At 47.6% G+C, this 18,802-nt stretch overlaps 1 pseudogene; it reads right to left on the reverse strand.

The window, feature by feature from the left end:
- Positions 1-427: 427 nt before the first annotated feature.
- On the reverse strand, positions 428-1,032 carry LOC132022227 (small ribosomal subunit protein eS8-like; annotated as a pseudogene).
- Positions 1,033-18,802: the final 17,770 nt, after the last annotated feature.

Below are 18,802 nucleotides of genomic sequence, written 5' to 3' on the forward strand. Positions count from 1 at the left end.
GATTCGGGGACAGACAAAACTTGGAGTATACAGCTGTGTGTACTGAGCGAGGCCGGAGTCCCAGGGAGGACAAACATGGCAAATACAGAGGAGGAGGCAGAGAGTCATGTCACTACATGGCGGATTTCTGGGAACATGAGTCCTGGCTGACTGAGCAGCCAGTGAGCACCGCCTAGCACGCCAGGTCTGGGCGATGACCCGGTTCATGGGGCAAGGCCACCAAGGCCCTTGACCTCTTACCCCGAGGGACGCTGAGCCCCTCATGGCTCTTCCACTCTCCTCTGACACCCTTCCCACCTGAGGGACGCTGAGCCCCTCATGGCTCTTCCACTCTCCTCTGACACCCTTCCCACCTTCCTTTCAGCACATTTTATTTTTTAACAATAAACACCTTCTTTACATGACCAAAGATGGAAGAGAGGAAGATTTATTGGCCTTTCCGGACTTTGATTTTCCTCGGATGGAACTCTAGCTCCTTGCCCTCTAGCACGTAGCCATCTGCTTGGCCACACTGGCCTGGCCTGGAAGCCAGGCATGCCAGAAGCTTGCCGTGCTGGAACCGCGCCTCCAGAAGACTGCTGATTTTGGCATTCTTTTTTCCTTTCATCATATTTCTTCTGAATTTTCTTTGATCGTTTTGTGTTTAAAATCTCTTCCTCCTCGGGAGTCAGCTTGGCCCCCTTCTTGCGGTGTCACGGGGCTCGCTCCACTGTGGGTACAGGGCGCTGTCAATAAGCACAATCCAGTTCTGAACCAGGGCGTTGGGGCCGACCAGCTCATTGCTGGATGCACTGCAGAGGTCAACAATCCTTGTTTTGTGCGTAGGACACTTGGAATCCCAGGAGACGTTCCCCATGTCCAGCCTCAAGGCCTGGTACTTTCTTAACTGCTTCCCCGAGCATGGACTGTGAGTACGCCAAGCTTAGCATCGGCAGCGGGGCGTCCCAGCCCATACTTGTGCTTCTTGTGGTAGGGATTTCTCTTGCCCTTGGCCTCGAAGCACCTCCACCAGCGGTCCCCGGAGATGCCCATCGCTCTCAGTGTCAGCCGCCAAAGAGCCTTTCATCACATTTCACTATCTGACTCTCCTCTATTGTTTTATCCTAATAATCTTTTTGTTCAGGAGTGCACACAAAGCACTCCCCTCTCCCCTGACTTCTCTGTCAGCCTGAAATTCCTGAGACCGAAACTTTTAAGATGCTTTTGCCTCCCTGCCAAACACACCCTCCCCCTGCAAAGACAAAGGGAGGCCAGAAGTCCAGCCACTCTGGGCCGACTCCCCGGGGGGCGACAAGCACCCCATCTCAAGAAGCACTGGAAAAGCCAGATCCCCTCTTCTCCTCCAATACTGCAAACCTGGAGCACTGAATAAGCAATCCTCTATTAGAGAAGAAAAAATCACATTCCTAGTGGCAGTCAGCAGGAGGTAGGGGCTCTTCCAGCTTAATGACTTGCAAATCAAAAGCATGAAAACCAGAATGCACCTTTTGAACCTCCTTCCCATTCAGCCTCGTTGTCCTCATCATTTTCTCCCATAGCGTTCCTGTTATTTTTGCTACCAGAGCAATAACCTTCCTTGTGCATTTTTAAAATGTGGGAGGAGGAGCTGTCCAGTGATCTCAAAGCATATGTTTTTGATTCTCATAAGATTATGGATACCAAAGGAATAAAAATGGAAATCACTACTGCCAAGATATGAAAGAAAGTTTGCATAGTAAAATAATTTAAACCTAACATTTGGACCCAATAAGGCAAATGGAACGTTTTTTCCATATTTTTGGAAAATGTGCATTTTCTTCACATTAAGTGGTACCAATAAAAAATAATGATTCTCACTCAGTTTATTTCTATAAATTAGATTGGCTTATAGTTTTCCAGGACATGGTTTTGTATCAAGCTATATGGCAAACACCTGGGCATAAAATACGCTCTGCTGTTTGCTTCCACGTGGGAGAAACAGGTCACCGTTCCTCTCTTCTAAATCTAGAGCAAAGGTCAGCTAAAGCCAGTTAATATGTTTAGTCCTCTCTAGCTGCCGAGAATGAGCGTTACATCAACAGCTTGCGGAGGTCCGAGAGCAAAGCCAGGAAGTTCCTCCCAGCTCCACCGTTTCCCGGTTAGAAACCCGGGGATGCCGCAATCCGTGCTGGTAAGCACATCTGACTCATCCTGGAATCAGATAAAGAAACACAGAAGCCCAAAGAACAAGAAAGGGCTCAAAAACTTCGGTAGAATCCGCGTATGACCGCAGTTATCTAGGGGAGGTCTCTCGAATGAGAGCGTGCACCCGTAAATGCTAAGGAAACAGGGGGTGTTTGGGGATGAGCCGATGAGGAATGGGGAGAGAGAAAAGGAGAGGAGAGAAGAGATGGCAGAGAGCGAAGAGATGAAAGCAAGTTTTAGGTCTAGAGCTCATGTTGTCTAAAAACAAGAGTGTGACGGCACAAGGAGTTTCTTCCCGCAGGGCCAAAGCTGCTGGAGACCCAAACTCAAGCAGAAATGCAGGGCTGAGCGCTGAGTTAGAGCCAGGAGCGAGGCTTCAGAGACCGTGAGGCTTCAAGCTCCGCCGCTCCTGGAACCTGCTGGATGCGAGCTCCAGCCGCTGAGAACCCCATTTTCTCACGATCGCATGTGACAAATTCCTTCCTTCCCCATCTCTCAGGCCTGTTGGAAAGCTCAAAGAGAGATGAATGCAAATGAACTGTGATCATTGTAAAATATTCCACACGTGGAGTGTGTGCGGTGGAAAGAGTGGAAGGTGGTGAATTATTTATTATTCTTTGGCTCGAGTGTCAGCTGTTCGTAAAGTCTTCATGTCCTCCAGCAGCTGAGGCACGATCCACTGAGATTTCAATAAAATTGCCTTGAATCCCTAGCCCACAAACAGTAGGAAACCAAGCATCCTTCCCAATACCCCAGAGGATTCGGAGGGGGCTGTTTTGTCCTCATTCCGGCCTAGCTCCAATTTCCCACTCTTGCTGGATTTCCAATCCCTTCTCCAATTTTTGTTTCCTGCAGGTGCTGGACTTTTTTTTTTGTTCATCACTGGGGCCAGCCCAAGTTCTGGCACTTCCCCCACAGTGCTACGGACTCTGGACTGGGCAGGGAGACTTTCACTGAGGACTTGAAGATATAGGGCAGTGTTGTTAGGGTAGTGTTATGTGTACTACAGATAGGGAAGCAAGTGACCTAAAAACTGAATGCCAGGGATTCCTTTGTTAACTGTCCCTGGCTCCTCTGGGCACTGGAAATACCTTGCTGGTCCTCTCTGCACAGAGAGCCCCACCCTACCACCACCCCAAGTGGACTTCTCTTCTCCTCTCTCATCTCCCATCAAGCTACCATCCCCCCAATTCTGTCACTCTTCTCCCGGCCCCCCTTGTCTGGATCTGGTGCAGGGGAATCAACCCAGGCTATACATTGGAATCTCTTAGAAGGGGGGGGAGGGTGTTTAAAAATAGTAATGCCCAGATCCCACCCCAGGCCAATTACATCAGAGGCCTTAGAGCTGAGGACATGCACAAATAGTTTTCCAAATCCCCTAATGTACAAGCAGGGTTGAAAACCACCTCCGATCTAAGGCACGTAAGCCATGTCCTGGGGCGAGCTCACCTTTTGTACTCAAAAAAGTCATCAAGGTATTTTGCTATACAAAAGATAATTCTCTCCCTGAGAGAATTGCTGCCAATTTTTTTAACTGAACATGATTTTTCCTGCCATAAATATTATCTTAAGAAATCGGCCAGCAATCCACACTTCACTTATCCCAGAGTCAGGATCTTTCCCCAACATGAGCATTTCTGGACGAGCCCCTGGCTCTCTCCATGCTGGCTCATTTTCCTGGGTCACAAAAGAGCAAGGCGGGCAGAGAAGAAATGAAGGAATCCACACAAAGAGGAATCTGGTTTCATTGTTGAGCAACTTTAGGGCAGGTAGAAAATCAAAACACAAATGGAAAGCTGACAGTATTTTGGAATCGTGTGTATAGAAACATTCTCAACCTTAGCAAGCAAAAAGAAGAGGCAGCCCCATGGCAGTGTTTTGTTTTAAAAACAAGCACAGAGATCCTTTACTCTGAATCTCTCAGAAAACTGAGATTCTGTGGAGCAGTTCCATATAGATCCCATCCTTTAGTTCTCCTACCACCCAGCGAAGGAGGGAAGCAGAGCAGGTGTTGTTATGCATTTTTCCAGAACACATGTTTCAGAATGTAAGTTCCAAAATGAACTTACACGCCGAGAGGGGGAGTGGGTCGGCCAATGCCACCCTGCTAGGACAAGGCAGAGCTGTTGCTTAAATCGTAGCCCTTGTCTTAGTTTGTTCGGCCGCTGTGACCCACAAACTAGGTGGCGTATACACAGAAACCTGAGATCGGAACGGCAGCGTGTGAGTTCTGAGGACAGTCTCTCCCGTGTGGCAGACGGCCGCCTCCTCACATCTTCACGTGGCAGCAAGCAGGAAGGAGAAAGCCCTCCTGGGACTCGGTGAGGGCACTAATCCATGCATGGGGGGCCCCACCCCCATGACCTCATCGAATCCTAATTACTCCCCAAGGGCCCCACGTCCTAATCCATCACACTGAGGGAGAAGGGTTTCAACATAAGAATTTGGAGGGTAGGCCACAAACATTCAGTCCATACCTGTCTTCTGACTCCCATCAGGCACCCTTTCTGACCTCATCATGCCTCTTCCTTTGTGTCACCTTGTCACCAGCGAGTCGCTATGCCTGGGGTGTGTGTGCAGGTACACACACACACACACACCCTGACCATCACAGGCTGGCAGGCCACATTCCATGTACGCAGGCCTCCTGAACAAGGGGTGATCAAGGAAGAACATGAGATGCCCAAGACCATCTATGCCTTCTGTTTCTGGGGTGGGAGACGAGAAAGCAAGCTTGGCACTTGTGACCCACTAACAGATCCCTTTTCTGCCCCTTTCTCCTTTTGTCCCCTGCTGTGTCCTCGTGCGCTCCCCTCTGAGATGCTGCAATTCTTCTCTCAGGACAGGAGCTGGTGTCAGGCCTGGCCTTTGTCTGAACAAGTCTATGTCACCAGTCCCTGAGGGGAAACATTTTAGATTCTGTCTTTGTTGGGAAAAAGAATGGTAACTCATAACCTTCTAGAATTAGGCCTAGCACAGAACCCCAGGGATGATGGTTAACTGACTGATCCTTGGATCTCAGAGCTAGAGGGGCTCAGTGAAGGTCATCTCCCGGACTTCAGACAGACAGGACACTGCCCTTCCCCCACCGGTGCACAAATCGGGCCCATGTCCTCCTCCTGATGAGTGCGCCAAGGCTTGTCCAGAAGCAGAGACGGCCCACTCTCCACTCACAAGGGAAACTGAGTCTCGGTCCCTTTAAAGCAGAGTTGTTTTCATGAAGGAAAGTGGTCTTGGGGCTGCTGGGTCAAAGAGGGGACTCTGAAGCATCGGTCTCCCTTCGAACTCCTGTGGAATGCTTGTGACCCTGAATAATTTCTACGAGGCCCTTCGGCTCCAAGCTCTGCAGACAATCTCAGGTGAGAAACAAGATGACGATGAGGTGTCCTAAAAATGCCTCTAAAAACCCATCACTTGACGGGACCTGTCTCACCACCTATTCCCAGGAACGTAATACAATCTCTCCCGCTCCAGCCTTCCACCCTTCCCCTTGTGCTCTCTGAAACGCAGGCCTGGGGACTGAACACATATGGGTCTAGTTGGTCGATCTGGTGTCCTCCAAGGCCGTAAATTCAGACGGTCACAAATCAGCCTCAGGGAAACTTCAGCCCCAGACACGCCTGTGCTCACGTCCAAGCCCTGGTGCCCAGGCTGAAATATGGCTGTGTGCGTGCCTTCCGTATCGCCGACCTGCTGGACATGCCTCCCTGTCAGAGATGCTTTACGGCACGGCCTCGGGACCAGAACACAGTGGCCAGCTACCACCCCAGCTGCGGCGCCCCGAGGCTTTGATCTCCTGCTGCAAGCCCAGCGTCAGCAGGCCCGGCCAGGCATTCCCGCACAGGGGTCTGAAATGTGGCTTTCCTAAGCACCCCGGGGTACCGGGGAGGGCTCTGGGTTCCCCCTGCACCCCAGCACGGCACTGTCAGTGCTGACGCTTTTCTTCCCCTGGTAACTCTCTGTGACATCCCATTGTCACCAGCTGCCCACAGAACACCCCTGGTCCTTCTCCTTCGCTGGTGCTGACAGCTGACACAGAGCCTGCTCACACTTCGCATGAAAATGCTCCTTCTTGGAGGCCCTTCTCCAAGAATCTGAGCTCGAATGCAGACAGGGCATTAATTCAGCGCAAGTTTCAAACACAGTTTTCTGAGTCCTAGGAGGTACTCTGGCCTAGTCGGTCAGGAGCCAATTTACACCAGTCTCCAAAGTTGGTGCCATCGTAATGCTTCCCTGGTCCCAAGAGAAGTCCGAAGGCAAGACTCGTCTGGGAAAAGCACACAGCATGAGCCCGGAGCGCTCAAGCTGCCCCAGCAGGCCTTTGTAACCTCGAGTGTGTGGCAAATTCACAGTAGAGCTTGGAAAGAGCAAGACCGGTGCCTGGGTCCCCTTCCCAAACACAGACACTGAGTGTCTGAGGTCCACGGATTTTCAGAGCTCTCAAAGGTGCTTCTCCATGTGCAGCCGAGGCTAACAACTGAGTGAGGACAGTGGCACTTTTCCCCAAAGTTTATCTTTAAAGCATCCCCCAGCTGGGTGAGGAGAGTTTGGGAGGTACCCCAACACTCTAATTACCTTTCCAGCACCCCCTCATTCATGCCCTACCATTTACTGGGCACTTGCATTGTGGGAGGCCCTGTGAGTTAGCCCTATCCTCGCTTCTTCAGAGAACCAGAACCAGCAGGATACTTGTATATATAAATATATATACATTGAGAGAGAGAGAGATTTACTATCAGAAATTGGGTCACATGATTACAGAGACAGAGGCCCCCTGAGATCTGCAGTCAGCAGGCTGGAGACTCAGGAGAGCTGCCGGCGTACAAAGTTCCAGTCTAAGTCCAAGTCCAAAGGCAGGAGAAGACTGATGTCTCAGCTTAAAGACAGGCAGAGAAAGCAAGTTCTCTGTTCTCAGTCTTCTGTTCTTTTCAGGTCTCCCAGGGACTGGATGAAGCCATCCCATACTCCAGAGGACAATCTGCTTTCCTCAGCCTATGAATTAAAATGTTAATCTCATCAAACAACACCCTCGCAGATGTTTAATCAAATATCTGGGCACCTCGTGACCCAGTCAAGTTGACACACAAAATTAACTGCCACACTGCTGTTCTAGGCGCTACAGCGAATATTAAAAGGATCTGGATTCCTGCCCTCAAGGAGCTGCCGGTCTCATGACAATGAAAGACACGTGTGGACAGCTGGTCTCCACAGCGTAGTGAAGCCACACAGAGAGGACAGCGGGGGCTCAGAGGAGAAACGTCAGAGCCAAGATGGTCGCCAAAGTCCTCCTGGAGAAACTGGTATTAAGCTGGGCTGAGAGGCTATTATTGGTTGAATTGCGTCTAATGAAAGCTATGTTAAAGTTCTAACTCCCAGTAATATGAGCAGAATGTGATCTTATTTGGGAATAGGGTGGTTGCAGATGTCACTAGCAAAGATGGGGTCATGCTAAAGTAGAGTGAGCGCTTAATCTGATATGACTGATGTCCTTATAAGAAGAGGAGAGAGACACAGAGAGACGCCTTCACCAGAAGCTCAAGAGACGAGCGGCATGGATCATTTTCTCCCTCAGAGCCCTCAGAGGATTGAACCGTGCCGACACCCTGATGTCAGACTGCTGGCCTCCAGAGCCGTGAGAGAGGACAATTCTCTTGCTCTGAGCCACCCGGCGGGCGGTCCTTCGTTACGGCAGCCCTAGCCAACGAAGAGGCTAGGACAAGCGGGGTGGGGAGGGCGACCCAGGAGAAGCAGAGGTGGCAATGAATAGTGCTTGGGAAGGACAAGGACTAACGCAGCTCAAACAATGAATTTCAGAGAAGTAAGAAACGATAGAAGACAGGAATCCAGGCTGCCACGAAGCACCTTGTTCCCCAGCCACGCCACGGTGCTGCCCAGGGTTGAGGGAAACGTCTCACCCCTCCACCCACGTAATATAACTGGGTGCTCCCTTCCTCTCTCTTACCTTCTCCCCCTCCCTGGGCACAGTGACTGTGAGGGTGGGCATGTGACCCAAACATCCTTCTTGGCCACAGGAATGGGTCCATGGATGGGCACGGAGCCAAGGCAAGCCAATTAGAGCCTTTCCCTGGGACTTTTTATTTTTACTATTATTAAAACTTGTAGAAAAGAGCCCTTTTCTCTCTGCTCACAGGCCTGTGAAACGTGAACTTGAAGCTGCCCTCAGCCACATCCTTGTAATGCAAATAAATAAGGAGGTGAAACGACCCTTCTATCACTCTTGCCCTTGGTTCTAGACACCAAGGTTTTTGGAGCTACATCTGGATTTTTACCCCTTTCCAGTTCTTCGATCAATTCTGTGAACTACCCACAACAACCTCGTCCTCACACATTAAAAACAAAAATAACTTTGTTTTTAAACTGACTTAAATGGATTTCTGCCACTCGCTACCAAGGGAGCCCCAACTAGGACATAATGGGAGAACGCATATTGCCCACATCCTGAAGAGCTTTGATGCCAGGCTGCAGGGTGTATTTTTAACCCCATTAGCTAGAGATTATTAACTGGAGTCTATAGAATCTGGCTTCGGGGTTCCCCATGAAACTCCAGAAAATATGTAGAAAATGCACACAAATGTGCAGCCGCCCGGGAAAAGGCAGCATGAATGCCAACACGTTCCCAGTAGCAGAGTCCTTGACCACCCCCGAAAAGATTCAGAGCCACTGACATGCGCGACAAGAAGCCATAACAGACCTAAAAATCACAGAACCCATTATCCTCCACGAACAATTCCTAAGCACCTCAGACAGACAGCCATCTCGTCAACAAACACGCTGTCCATGCAGGGTCAAGAGCTGTTGGGGAAGTGAAGATACATGTGACATCATTTTATCAAGGAGTTCCGTCACCTTGGGAGGGGGATGGGCATCCAAAAATTTCAACAGAAAGTGAGAGAGCCTAAACAACGCAATGACGATGCAGACCGGAATGCCTAGAACATTTTCCACAGCCCTGAAGGAGCAGTCATGTTGTGACCTTCAGACTAGACCGGCAGCATCAGCATCTCCTGGACACATATTAGAAACACAGATTTCAAGCGTCACCCCAGACTTTCTGAATCCCAGTGGGCAAGATCCCCCAGTGGAGGTGTATGCAAATTCGTGTGAGCTGCACTCCCCCGGGTAGTTCTCAATGTAGTGTAAATATGATCCTCCCGGGAGGAAAACGCGCCCAGAAGAGACAGAAGCAGGGACCACATGCCCAGGTTACCATGGGCCTGCCGCCATGCGGATCAAGCTGCATTTCCAGCAACAGGGGACGTGTACAGGGACATGAGCGGCTGGGAACACAGGAGGCCGTGGGCCACAGTGTGTTAACCCAAGCCTAGAAGTGGCCTTCGGTCCTGCTCGATGCTGCGCCTGCACTAGATGGTCTCCCTGAGCGGCCAGAGCGATACCAGCAGACTTCACACGCATCGGCACACTCAGAGGGGATAAGCTAACATCTGGGGAGCACGGCCTGTTTATTCTGCTGGTTTGTGGAACAAAGAAGCACAAGAAGGCTCTTGGAGTGCCCAAGCATCAGCCCAACACAGAGCCGGCGGGGCAGGGGCCTTCCCAGAGGGCAGCAGCCCCATCACTAGGCTTCGGAGGACCCCAACAGACAGACACACAGACAGACAGCAGAGCTGAAATGCTAGGGCACCAGGAACTCAGGGTCTAGGGACTAGTAATATCAATTAAGCCAAAAGGATTCCCTGGTTCACTTAGGTTTAGAAATGCCACACGAAGCAAAGTTAAATGTGTTCTTTAACACAGAGAGCACCTCTGACCCACAGCGAGGGCTGTGAATCTTCAAGAGGAAGGTAGAGTAGGTTTTCATTCCCAGGCACCAATCACAGAACACTTGCCATCTGTGTGAGGCAGCCGGGGCCGCCAGGACCAAGGACCACAGGCAGGGCGACCTAAAAAGCAGCAATCGATTTCTCACCATCCTGGAGCCTGGGAAGTCTAAGATCAAGGTGCCAGCTGACAGGCATTCTGGTAAGGGCTCTCTTCCTGGCTGGCAGACTTCTGCCTCCCAGGGCAGGAAGAAAGCAAACAGCACGTGCCTTTTCTTCTAAGGGTACAAATATTATCAAGAAAGCCCCCCACTCATGACATCACCTAACCCTTCCAAAGTCCCACCTCCCGATACCATCACATGGGAGGTGAGAGCTTCAGTACACGAATGGAGGGAGGGTGGGTAGTCCACTCAGTTCCTAGCACTATCCTGCCATAGACAGGAAGACTTCAGAGCAGACTCGAAAATACCAGCAAAGATGGACATGACAGAGATCCCTCTGGGGAAAGAAGACAGTCGGGAATGCGTGCAGTAGGAGTTCTAAGGGTTTTCTGTCCTGGGCAATAGAGCTATTAAAGGATGTAAGTTGTTTGCAGCAAACATTGCAAATGTGCTGAGAAGTTCCCTGTAATAACGACCATGGCCATTTCTGCGAACTCAGTATGAGCTGGAGGCCCGTTATGAGCCAGACTTCCTTTACATTGTCACATGTCGTGCTCCGAACTACTGTGTAAGGAAGCTACTGTGCTCGTCCCCATGTTCAGATGATGAGACCAGGGCTTTAAAAAGTCAATTAGCTGCCTTAAGTCTTAGAGCTAGCTAGTGGCAAAGCTACCTGAGAGCCCTCTGATTTCAGGCACCTGCTAAAATGCTATAAAAATTCTTCATTCCTTGGCACATGAGAAACATGCCCAGGACCTACGCTTAGACTCACAGGTCACCTTTCGGGTGGGGGTCGCTCCCGGTGACTCTGGAGAAGACACATACAGAACAAAGCCAAGCTTCATGTGCGGGATCCATCGCCCCTTTATTTTCATGTTTTAGGTTTAGTATCTCTGTCTTGTCACTGTATTTTCATATACTGTTTCTTCAAACTCACCCTATGGTATATTTTAAAACTAGGCAATTCGGGAACAATGATAGACATGGAGCTTACGTGATGTGCTGACACTAATGCCCACCCTTCTAACCCTGGGGTTAGCTATTCACTTGGTAAAATGAGTAGCTTCTGGCCTTCACACATCCTATCTGTCAAGCCAGTATTTTTATATTTACAAATTTCAAAGAGGAAAATAACTTGTCACTCTCAATCAACAAACCTGGCTTTTTGCAAAGGAACTGCTAAAAAGTTTCCCTCTGCGTAAAACCATTCCAAGGACTTGACTCAAGCAAAGAGGGCAACGGACTTGGTCATGAATGAATCCACGGTTTTCTAGGAATGTTTTCCTCTGAGCGTAAGAATCCCCTGCCCAGGGGCGCCCGGGTGGCTCAGTGGGTTAAAGCCTCTGCCTTCGGCTCAGGTCATGATCCTGGGGTCCAGGGATCGAGCCCCGCATCAGGCTCTCTGCTCGGCAGGGAGCCTGCTTCCTCCTCTCTCTCTGCCTGCCTCTCTGCCTACTTGTAACCTCTGTCTATCAAATAAAGAAAGAAAATCTTAAAAAAAAAAAAGAAAAAAAGAATCGCCTGCCCATAGACCACCTTCATTCCCAGCAGAAGGAGAAAAATTGTAAAAAAGCTGCAATGTTAGGATTTTTCAGATGCAAGAGTAAATAGCTAAAAATAGATCTGGCTTGAGGGCAGGACCTGGAACCGCCACCATCCACACAGCACTCCCCGCCTCCTTACCTCTAAGGCGAGGGGCAGCACCACCGCTCTTCAGTCCTGAAAGTCAGGATCCCGCCAGTGACGGGTGTCCTGGTGACATCTGCGTACCAGCCCCAGTTCCAACTCCTGGGGAATGCCCAACCTGCTTACATCATTCACTCCAAGGCAGCTCCACAGTTTTGATCAGAAGATCCTCAAAATAAGAAGCTTTAACCTACACTGTCCCAGACAGATGGAAATGCATTCTCTCGTTCAAGTTCTTTTTAAAAGTGTACATGACACTGGACAGTACCCAGTGTCAGTGTCTAGAGCCATAAGTCCTTCATCTCTGGCCTAAATTTCATCTACTTCTACTGAAATAAAAGACCAGATTTCTCCTATATTCTGGGTCACAAAATTTCTGTTCGGCAAAAGTAATTTAATTGCTTTCCAATCTGCTCTTTTATTTTGTTTTTACTATTAATTTTAAAATTATTAGTTATCTTAAACATGTGCAAAGGCATATAACAATAATAAAACAGCAGCCTGCGTACCCACTGCCTAGATTTAATGCATGCTCCCACACGGCCATTTCTGCTAAGACAGAGAGAGCAGTTGTTCTTAGAAGATACGAAGCACTACAGGTATGGTCAGTCACCTGCCTATGCTCAGTCCCCTGCCTTTTGTTCTCTGCGGAGGTAACAGCACTAGGAACTGGTGCATCTAGCTCTCATGCAGGCTCATGCAGGTTTTTATATGTCTACTACATATGTATATCCACATAGTAATGCCAAGCTATCTCCTTGAACTCTTAAATGTGTATCAGTGGTTTCATACTGAGTTCATCCTTTTAAAAATCGCTTTCTTGGGGCACGTGGGTGGCTCAGTCATTAAGCATCTGCCTTCAGCTCGGGTCATGATCCCAGGGTCCTGGGATTGAGCCCCACATCGGGTTCCCTGCTGGGCAGGAGGCCTGCTTCTCCCTCTCCCACTCTCTCACTGTGTCTCTCTCTGTCAAGTAAATAAAATCCTTTAAAAAAAATTGCTTTCTTTTCTTCAACCAAGATTTAAAAAAAAAAAAAAAAGATTTTATTTAGTTAACAGAGAGAGAGAGAGAGACAGCACAAGTAGGCAGAGAAGCAGGCAGAGAAGCAGGCAGAGAGAGGGGGAAGCAGACTCTCCGCTGAGCAAGATCATGACCTGAGCTGAAGGCAGAGGCTTAACCTACTGAGCCACCCAGGCGTCCCTCAACCAAGCTTTTTAAGATGATGGGTAATTAACATATAGACAATGCTACTGTGAAGACTCTTGCTAAGGCTTCCTATACACAAACAGGAAACTTTCTTTAGGGCCTACATATCTAGAAGTGTTTGTCCCAACGTCCGGCTTCACCAGCATAAATTTTTATACTTTACTGGACATTTATGTTTTCCTTTTTGTGACTTGTCACATAAAAATCTTTGACTGCTTTGCATATTGGCCTACTTTCCTCTTCATTATGATTTGTAGGGAATTTTATATGCTTCAGAGACCGATCCTTTATCAGTGTATATGCTAAAAATATCTTCTATTCTGTGGCTTATCTTTTCACTTTGGCTTTGATTGCTTTTGTCATGCAGAAGTTTATCAGTCATTTGGTTTATGGTTTGATTTTTCTGTGTTTTGTTCAAGTAGTGCTTCCCTTTCCTGGGGTCATAAGTATATCCTCCTGGTCAACCTCACCTAGCCTACATGGTCCTAGTATCTACCATCTTTTCTCTTCTATACTTTTAAAAGTATCATAAAGATGATTTATTGCTATCATAAAAGAAACAGATGATTATTACAGAGGATCTAGGAAAAGCAGAAAGAAAACAAATCAGTACATCATTAGGGTCACTTTTAAAGTAACATTGATGCATATGACATCGACTTCCTCTGAACTTCGATCTCCTCATCTGTAAGATACGAACAAGGAGGCCCATATTGCATTATTATGGCCCCATTTTATATCAAATTTCATATGCCAAGCCTATAACTGGCAAAATCTTTCCTTAAAGAATCCCGTGAGCCCTTGTCTACCAGGGTGCAAAGTTCCTGGAGAAAAGTAAAACAGAGCCATGGACATGCTTGTTGGTTCGAGTCCGAGTTACGGGCAGGATCCCAGGAAAGACAAATTCTGTGCAGTCAGTAAGGCTGCTACCATGTCAGGGCATAACTATCCTAGGGGTTGTTCCTATAATCACGAGACCCCTCCATTTATAAAAGCACACTACAGAGACAGTACCTAAAACGGCATGGAAACTAGCTGGAGAATAAAAGCCACCAGCTGACCTCATCCTCAGTACCTCCCTGCTCAAAGGAGTCAATTAGCAAAAGGGAAAACAATGGACTTTTTTGGAATTATATAATTCCATTGTATTTTTGCCAGGTATCAGATTTCACGACTCACTGCCATGTGCCACATCATGAAAGAACTTATTGTTACATACACAAAACAAGAACAAGCTCACAACGCTGCAAAAAGTAGAATTCCACATTCTTTGTCTCATTGCAGTTGAAATCTTCAGGTTAACAGGCAATTACATTCACAAAACCTGTCGTGCTCCGAACGAACATGGCTCATGTTGAGATGGCTCTCGCCTAAAGAAAGACTATTTTTAGGAAGCTTGGCAAAGAAAATTCAAGTTTTCAGCCCAAGCTTCCACTACCAAATAACTAACTCCACCAAACTCTTTATTACCAAAAGAAAAAAGAAAAAAAAAGGCAACAAAATAATGAAATCTTTCTTTTGACCATTTTGGGGAATTCTCTTCCCACGTCTAACTACCCTTCAGCTTTCAGAATTTCCTTCACAGAATTGTGCATATACCTTCCCTGCAGAACGGTAGTATTTGAAAGTCAAGCTGGAAGTCGTCTGATTAGAATCGCTTGTCTTTCCATGTCTTGGAGGAATCATGGAGCCTTTCTGTTTAAAGTGAGAATGTGACTAGAGCAGGACCAGTTCCATTTTCAAGGACTCCAGGGCTGTGGACCTCAGATGAAGAATTCCAAACCATTGTCAGAAACAGTAAAAATCCTTTAAAACATAAAAACTGAACCCCAAATGTATCTTTATAGTTACACAAATCCAAATTATTTCATTTTCTACTAAAAACTGAGCTTCTGACAAAATATGTATGTGTTGGACCAGGATTCTCCCCCTTGGAGACAATGGAGTAAGTGTCTGAAGATACAGGCTCTGGACTTGGCATTGAGACTTCTCTGAGCAGCAGTTCCCTGGAGGTTAGATGAGCTCTTTTTTTTTTAACATGGACCACTGACTCCTGATTGGTCCCCCTATCTGCAATTTCTCACCTCTTCTCATCCACCCTTGACACGAGTGGGTCTCAGAGGGGCCCCAGACCAGCAGCATCAGTACCACCCGAGACCCTGTGAGAAATGCAAACTCTTGGGCCCCCGCTCTAGACCTACTAAGTCATGAACTCCAGTGAGGGTCTCAGCATCTGTGTTTTAAGAAGCCCTTCAGGTGGGATGCCTGAGTGGCTCAATCAGTTGAGCATCTGGCTCTTGATCTCAGCTCAGGTCTTGATCTCGGGTAATGAATTCAAGACCCATACTGGACTCCACACTGGGGAAGGAGCCTACTTAAAAAAAAAAAAAAAAAAAAAAAAAAAAAAAAAGACAAGAAGGAGGAGGAAGAGGAGGAGGCAGAGGAGGAGGAGGAGGAGAACAACAACTATTCCTTCAAGGGATGCTCACGCACACTAACACAGGAGAGCCACCGGCCTGCGCTGAATCCTCGTAGTGTGGGTCAAAGCTCCTCAACACAGCTCTGAAAAACTGTCATGACCAACCTCCTTCAGCCTCCAGGTTCATCCTCAGATTCCCTCCATCCCGACTCCACTACTGCAGTGGACCACACTACAGAGCAATGCTGACTTACTGAGGTGCCACCTCACCCACGAAGCTTTTCCTTCCCCTATTCCCATCCAGTTAATCACCCTTTGTCTTCTGGTTTTATCCCATGTCCCATGTTTAAAAGCACTCTATGAAGGGGTTGGAGACCTTGATCTACCCCGCTAGCCCAGGAGGTCTTTGGAAACATACAGTCGTTCACATTTCCTTTCATCAACGATTATTGAGCACGTGGCACCCAGGTGAGCACCTAGGATATAATGGACCCAGGTGAGCACCTAGGATTTAATTTTTTATTTGAGTGTCACTGACACACAATGTCACATTTGTTTCAGGTGTACAACATAGTGACTCAACAACAGTTTGAACGTTGTGCTGTGCTCACCACAGTGTAGCTGCCATCTGACTGGGAGCCTTCAACCTCTGGACCCATCCCCCACCCTCCTCTCCTCAGGCAGCCATCAGTTTGCTCTCTGTGTCTACAGGTCCGATTTTGCTTTTTTGTTGTTTATTCATTTGTTTTATTTTGGTTTTTTTAAGATTCCATATGTGAGTGAAATCATATGGCATTTGTCCATCTGACTTATTTCACTTAGCATAATATCATCAAGGTCTACCCATGATGTTGTCCATGAATTGTATTAATGTTGTCAGTGGGTTGAATTCCCAGCTGTGATACTGTGCTACAGTTACACAGGATGTCACCCATGGGGCAAGGTAGGTGAGGGGCATATGGGATATTTCCCTATTATTCCTACAACTGCATATGAATCTACAATTATCTCAAAATAGGAGTGCCCCGGTGGCTCAGTCAGTTGAGCATCTGACTCTTGATTTAGGCTCAGGTCATGATCCCAGGGCTGTGAGAACATTGGGCTCTGTGCTGAGTGTGGGGCCTGCTTAAGATCCTCTCTCTCCCTCTGCCCCTTGCCACGCTCTCTCTAAAAATAAGAAGTTAAAAAAAATTTATCTTAAACAAAAACTTTTTTTAAAAAGGTCTTGGATCTTTCAAGAGAAGTTAATTTGTCATGCAGTCACTATATAAGACTTTTAATTCCACTAAAGCACTTGATTTTTTAAATTTTTATTTATTTATTTGTAAGACAGAGAGAGAGAGAGAGAGCGTGTGCACACAAGCAAGGGGAACAGCAGGCAGAGGAAGAAAAAGGCTCCCTGCTGAGCACGGAGCCCAATGCGGGATTCGATCCCGATTCCAGGACCCTGGGATTATGACCTGAGCCAATGGCAGACACTTAACCAACGGGGCCACCCAGGTGTCCCTCCACTAATACACTTATAAATGTTATTATGAGCACATATATGAGACGGACATATGGATGTAAACTTTTTGTGGTGATCATTTCACAATAGAGGGAAGCCAGGGTCATTACACTGTATACCTAGAAATATACCCGAAGTTCTAACTCAATAAAACTGAAAAAGGGAAAAATGAGAACCAAGAAACTAGAGCTTAGTATCTACTCCAACCTCTCCAGAATCCTTCGGGTGTCTTTCAAGACTCTCCGTGATCTGACCTTCGCCTATTTACCCATAATTATGCTCCCTTCTCTCCTATATGGTCTGTCTGGTCCTCGCTGGCCTTTTCCTGTCTCTTCTGCCCAGCCACATTATATTCTTCTTTCAAAGCCCAGAGCAGATCCCATGATAACCAGCAAACCATTCCCAACAATCTAAGCCTCTCTGTTTATCATCAGTACTTGTCAACCATGTCATTCCGTCAGCTATTACCTTGTATTATGAACTCTCATGTATGCATTTCAGTTTTATATCCCCGACTAGATTTCAAATATATCTCAAGGATGACAAGGCCTGATTCTCCCTCCTTCCTGAAGGCAGGTAGAACAGAATGATTGAGAACAGGGACTCCGGAGTCAGAAAGCCTGTGTTCTAATCCTAGCTCAAAAGAGGCAACACTGTGGTCCCAAAGTTCTCTACATTTAAACACTGTGGAATCATACAATACAGGGTTCGTCTTTTTTGCCTCGGTTTCCCCAAGGATACCCTCATGTTACTCTCCCTGCAACGACCTGGTATGATAAGGGATGATCCGGAGAGATCCCTGGCTGAGTATCCTCAAAGACAGTGGCCACAGAGGTAAAATAAACACATGGGTGTGATTCTTAAGTCCCCCTTAGGTGTAAAAATTGTCCCATGAGAAGCGGCGCCTTCCCTGAAGCTGCAAAATGAATGTGGTGAGCACGAGTGAGTATCCAGTCTTCAAACCCAAAGCTATAAAAATGTTCCGCATCTTTATTCGAATAGAGGAAACAAGCAGTTTGCTTTTAAATATTTATCTTGACTTTCCTTAGCAAACCAGACGTCTGAAAACAGCCCATGACGTTTAGCTTCTCAAAGCATTTGGCTTGACTGGTTCATCCGTTTCGAGAAAGCAAAGAGAAAAATCTCGCCAGTGATATTCTCGGATTGGCTAAAATCTGATGAGAGCTTCCGAAAGAACGTGTGCTCAGGCGGGGGGTCTGCGGCTGCTCTCTTCCCTCTCCCCACGAGAGATGTCCCGGAAGCTGGTCCCAGAGGGCCAAGAGAGGCTGCGGATGGTGCGGGGCGGGGGCAGGAACTCTAGTCTTGGGCGCACAGTTGAGGACACGGGCACCCCGTGAGAACTGCTGACACTCGTGTGGTGTTCTCCACCTCCCAGTTGCTTCCTTAGCCCCTCAGAGGTGCCAGTTTGAGCCCTTGAGTGGACAGGAGATGCCTCTTTGGTGTGCCCCAGTTGGAAGGTCTGATCAGGCACGGCCGGGGCTGGGAGCGGCTTTCCACAGGAAGTCCGCTCTGCTTCAGTGCTAGAAATCAGTGTGACGTCTGGCTTAGCCAAGTGTCCCTGCAGGACCCCACTGGGAAATCGCTGGAGTTTTATGAGGTTAGCTGCAGTTTTTGTGTAAACAACATAACGTTTTATGATGGGAAACCTAGCCCTTTGCTTTTTATGTAAAAGCATCGATTAAGGCTTTTTTAATGTTTGAGATGTAAAGAAGTGTGAAAAACTAATGTTGTTTCAGAAATGGTCCAAGGAAAAAGATAATGCAGTAGCTACAAGTTTAATGACCTTTCTCATAAAATTATGTAGGGGATTTGTGATAAGGGTGGCAATAAAAATGG

Source organism: Mustela nigripes, chromosome 7 (genome assembly GCF_022355385.1).
Source record: "Mustela nigripes isolate SB6536 chromosome 7, MUSNIG.SB6536, whole genome shotgun sequence".
Taxonomy (NCBI): Eukaryota; Metazoa; Chordata; class Mammalia; order Carnivora; family Mustelidae; genus Mustela; species Mustela nigripes.